We start from the raw sequence: 5,604 nt of genomic DNA on the forward strand, positions 1-5,604 counted from the left end.
AACGCACCCTTGTGGGGCCCCAGTGTTGAGGATCAGCGGGGTAGAGATGTTGTTACCTACCCTCACCAACTGGGGGCGGCCCGTCAGGAAGTCCAGGACCCAGTTGCACAGGGCGGGGTCGAGACCCAGGGTCTCGAGCTTGATGACGAGTTTGGAGGGTACTATGGTGTTAAATGCTGAGCTGTAGTCGATGAACAGCATTCTCACATAGGTATTCCTCTTGTCCAGATGGGTTAGGGCAGTGTGCAGTGTGGTTGCGATTGCGTCGTCTGTGGACCTATTGGGTCGGTAAGCAAATTGGAGTGGGTCTAGGGTGTCCGGTAGGGTGGAGGTGATATGGTCCTTGACTAGTCTCTCAAAGCACTTCATGATGACGGAAGTGAGTGCTACGGGGCGGTAGTCGTTTAGCTCAGTTACCTTAGCTTTCTTGGGAACAGGAACAATGGTGGCCCTCTTGAAGCATGTGGGAACAGCAGACTGGGATAAGGATTGATTGAATATGTCCGTAAACACACCAGCCAGCTGGTCTGCGCATGCTCTGAGGACGCGGCTGGGAATGCCGTCTGGGCCTGCAGCTTTGCGAGGGTTAACACGTTTAAATGTTTTACTCACCTCGGCTGCAGTGAAGGAGAGCCCGCAGGTTTTGGTAGCGGGCCGTGTCAGTGGCACTGTATTGTCCTCAAAGCGGGCAAAAAAGGTATTTAGCCTGTCTGGGAGCAAGACATCCTGGTCCGCGACGGGGCTGGTTTTCTTTTTGTAATCCGTGATAGACTGTAGACCCTGCCACATACCTCTTGTGTCTGAGCTGTTGAATTGCGATTCAATTTTGTCTCTGTACTGGGACTTAGCCTGTTTGATAGCCTTGCGGAGAGAATAGCTACACTGTGTGTATTCGGTCATGTTTCTGGTCACCTTCCCCTGGTTAAAAGCAGTGGTTCGCGCTTTCAGTTTCACGCGAATGCTGCCGTCAATCCACGGTTTCTGGTTTGGGAATGTTTTAATCGTTGCTGTGGGTACGACATCGTCAATGCACTTCCTGATGAACTCGCTCACCGAATCAGCATATTCTTCAATGTTGTTGTTGGATGCGGTGCGGAACATATTCCAATCCGCGTGATCGAAGCAGTCTTGAAGCGTGGAATCAGATTGGTCGGACCAGCGTTGAACAGACCTGAGCGCGGGAGCTTGTAGTTTTAATTTCTGTTTGTAGGCTGGAATCAACAAAATGGAGTCGTGGTCAGCTTTTCCGAAAGGAGGGCGGGGGAGGGCCTTATATGCGTCGCGGAAGTTAGTATAACAATGGTCCAGAGTTTTGCCAGCCCTGGTAGGACAATCGATGTGCTGATAGAATTTAGGGAGTTTTGTTTTTAGATTAGCCTTGTTAAAATCCCCAGCTACGATGAATGCAGCCTCAGGGTGTGTGGTTTCCAGTTTACAGAGAGTCAGATAGAGTTCGTTCAGGGCCATCGATGTGTCTGCTTGGGGGGGAATATATACGGCTGTGATTATGACCGAAGAGAATTCCCTTGGTAGATAATGCGGTCGACATTTGATTGTGAGGAGTTCTAGATCAGGTGAACAGAATGACTTGAGTTCCTGAGTGTTGTTATGATGGTCACACCATGTCTCGTTAATCATGAGGCATACCCCCCCCCGCCCCTCTTCTTACCAGAAAGATGTTTGTTTCTGTCTGCGCGATGCATGAAGAAACCAGCTGGCTGCACCGACTCCGTTAGCGTCTTTTGAGTTAGCCATGTTTCCGTGAAGCAGAGCACGTTGCAATCCCTGATGTCTCTCTGGAAAGTTACCCGTGCTCGGATTTCATCGACCTTATTGTCAAGAGACTGGACATTGGCGAGTAGTATGCTAGGGAGTGGAGCGCGATGTGCCCGTCTCCGAAGCCTGACCAGGAGACCGCTACGTTTTCCCCTTTTACGGCGTCGAGTAGCTTCGCCGGCTGGGATCAGGTCCATTGTATTGGGTGGAAGGCAAAACACTGGATCCGTTTCGGGAAAGTCATATTCCTGGTAGGAACGGTGGTTAGTTGACGTTAATCGTATATTCAGTAGTTCCTCCCGACTGTATGTAATGACATCTAAGATCACCTGGGGTACCAATGTAAGAAATAACACATAAAAAAACAGAATACTGCATATTTTCCAAGGAACGCGAAGCGAGGCAGCCATCTCGCCCGGCGCCCGGAAGTCCAAAGAGAAGACAAGATGAGTTTGGTCTGTTTATAATATGCATATTGAAGAGGTGTCGTCTACCATCGTTCACATCCCACATTCACTTCCTGAAGTTCTCAAAAAATGAGTGAACCCTTACTCACCTCATTTTGTTATAGCCTCTTTGGTCCGACAGACGATCAAGTGAAACCCAGAATGCATTGTATGTCAACAAACATGGCTCCAAACACAGCTGGAATTAGCTCAGTTCATCACAATCAGTACAACCTTTCAAAAAAATATTTTACACATTCTATGTGCCCATTACAATCTATGCAAAAATTGGAATGCATGATTTATCACCGGTAATTGAAAAACGTGAATAAAATAGTAAATATATCCATAATACCACACAAAACATTTTCTGATAGTGATTTATTGATACAAATGGCGCGTGCAGGCAGTCAATCACTTAACCTCTCACTCCCACTCTGAGCCATTCAGTGTTGTTGTTTATGTATGTAGCTAATGAGCATTAGCATTAGCAATGTCTTTCAAAAGGAGACAACTCACAAATGCGGAAATTCTGGAGATTTAAAAATATTCTGACAATGAGTCTGAGTCTGAAAGTCAGGAATCAGATTCTGACAGTGCCAGAGGACCAGTTGTCTGAGGACCCCTAATCCACTGACAAAGTCCGAGTTCCCTTTGGAGATGCTGGTGGTGATGGAGGCAGACCAACAGAGGATGAAGTACAGGAGTTCTGTGGTAGCTGGAAGGCTGCCAGCCATTTCACCCCTCCTGGCAGTGCTGTTTGTATTGATGAGTCCCAGTCTGGAGTGCAACGCCCCTTGCCATTTCCATCTGAGGCAGAGTGCTTCAAGTTGTTTCTGACAGAGGAGCTGGTGGGAGACATAGTAGAGACCAATCGTTATGCTTTGGAGCTACAGGAGAAGAGAGAGCCAGGAGTGGGGGGGACAACCACAATTAGTGAAATGTATACCTTCCTGGTGACAGTCCTTCTCATGGGGATAGTAAAGAAGAACTCCCTAAGAGAATACTGGAGCAGAGATCCTATGTTTGCAACTCACGTCTTTGCCACCCTCTTTTCCCAAGACTGCTTTCTAGTTCTGCTGCTATGACTGCATTTCATCAACAATGCTACTGCCATCCTAAATGACCCGTTATACAAAATAAGAAATGTCAACAGCTGGCAGTAAAGTGCCATGACAAACGAGACGTCCACGTCCTCTCCACTGTCCATACAGCAACCATGTCAGCCACAGGGAAGGTGGACCACCTGACGGGAGAGAGAAACAAACCAGAGAGAGAAACATCAAACCAGACTGTGTGCTTGACTATAATCTCAAAATGAGGGCAGTGGATAAGGCTGACATGATAAACAGCTTTGTGGAATGCACTCAGAAAACGACCAAGTGGTATAAGATATTTATCAATTTTTCCAGGGTAGCTTCAAAATACAACATGCCATTACTTCTGACGCAATTAGCAATGTTTTACAGAACTAATAGAATAATGTAACTAGCTACATCAGCACGATTGAATATAACGCCATAAAAGGATATGACATGAGTAACGTTACCTCGCGTGTCTGCGGTTATAGGAAATATACACAAATATATTATGCTCCATACACACAGTGAGCTACAGTAGAAACGGTATAACACGACACAATAACGTAATAAGGCACTTACTTTGATTGAAACGCAGTCTGGATTTGAAGATGGGTGTCTGTAGTGACATCTCTAGCACTGAGACGCTGTGCCACTTGGGAGTCATAAGGCCAGGGTAGTTTCAAAATACAACACATGCTAATACTTCCCTGACGCAATTAGCATTGTTTTCCAGCGCTAATCGAAGAATGTAGCTAGCTACCTAAGCATTGGGTATAACACCATAAATGTTATGAAATGAATAACGTTACATCGCGTGTCCGCGGTAATAAGGAATATACACAAAAACATTATGCTACAGTAGAAACGACATGCAGAAACTATTATAACGTAATAAGGCACTTACTTTGATAGAAACGCACACATTTCCAAAGGTATTATTGGTAACGAAAACAACTTTGATTGCGATGCAGGCAACAGATGGACAATATGGACACGTATGCTGGACGGCAGATGAGCAAATGTCTGCAGACTTGAACTGCACAAACAATTGAGAATTGTTTAGGGAATTTTGTCAGTGTCAGAAATGTCCGCAAAAGTAAAAATGACTAATTTTATGTGAATGAATAAGGCGGAACACACCTCAATTCAAACTGTTATTTGAAAATAAAATAGTTGTTAGAAAATAATATAAAATTGACAAGTTGAAAGCAACTTCTAAATAAAAACAGGCTGCGTGCTTTGGTTTGAGGGCAGGGCGGAATGAATGTACTGTTACGTAACAATCAAATTCTGGAATGGAGAGAACGTTCTAATACCACGCGCATAAAGAATTCATGCCCCAGCGACCATTAGAGAGATTTGGAACTCACGCATGAAAAGGTAAACATTTTATAAACTGCCTTAATTTTGCTGGACCCCAAAAAGAGTAGCTGCTGCTTTGGCAATGACTGGAGACCGTCGCTGGAGGCTCCGGACTGGGGACCGACTGGAGGCCGTCGCTGGTGGCTCCTGATTGGAGGCTGGAGGTTCCGGACTGGAGGCCATCGCTGGAGGCTCCGGACTGGGGACCGTCGCTGGAGGCTCCGGACTGGAGGCTGTCATGGGAGGCTTCGTGCCATGACTCCTCACTGGAGGCTTCTTGCCATGGATCATCACTGGAGGCTTCGTGCCATGGATCATCACTGGAGGCTTCTTGCCATGGATCATCACTGGAGGCTTCGTTCCATGGATCATCACTGGGGGCTTCTTGCCATGGATCATCACTGGAGGCTTCTTGCCATGGATCATCGCTGGAGGCTTCGTGCCATGGATCATCGCTGGAGGCTTCGTGCCATGGATCATCGCTGGAGGCTTCTTGCCATGGATCATCACTGGAGGCGTCGTGCCATGGATCATCACTGGAGGCTTCTTGCCATGGATCATCACTGGAGGCTTCGTGCCATGGATCATCACTGGAGGCTTCTTGCCATGGATCATCACTGGAGGCTTCTTGCCATGGATCATCACTGGAGTGAGGAGACTGCAACAGGGCTCACCAGGCTGGGGAGACATACAGGAGGCCTGGTTCTGGCAGCAGGCACAGGACTCACCAGGCTGGGGAGACATACTGGAGGCTTGGTTCTTGGCGCTGGCACCGGATACACTGGGCCGTGGAGGCGCACTGGAGGTCTCGAGCACAGAGCTGGCACAACCCGTTGTGGCTGTATGCCCACTTCCACCCGGCAAATGCGGGACGCTGGCACAGAGCACACCGGCCTGTGAATGCTCACTCGAGACACCGTGCGCATCACCCCATAACA

At 47.5% G+C, this 5,604-nt stretch overlaps 1 long non-coding RNA gene across 1 annotated transcript; it reads right to left on the reverse strand.

Annotated features, from left to right (window-relative positions):
- Window positions 1–2,292: 2,292 nt before the first annotated feature.
- LOC129825803 (uncharacterized) lies at window positions 2,293–4,485 on the reverse strand. The gene is made up of 3 exons (XR_008754943.1): window positions 4,209–4,485; window positions 3,884–3,956; window positions 2,293–3,468 (listed from the first exon to the last, which is right to left on the reverse strand). It is a non-coding gene; the product is annotated as an uncharacterized LOC129825803 (long non-coding RNA).
- Between the last annotated feature and the right edge of the window lie 1,119 nt (window positions 4,486–5,604).

The sequence above is a fragment of the Salvelinus fontinalis genome, chromosome 28 (assembly GCF_029448725.1).
Source record: "Salvelinus fontinalis isolate EN_2023a chromosome 28, ASM2944872v1, whole genome shotgun sequence".
Classification (NCBI taxonomy): domain Eukaryota; kingdom Metazoa; phylum Chordata; class Actinopteri; order Salmoniformes; family Salmonidae; genus Salvelinus; species Salvelinus fontinalis.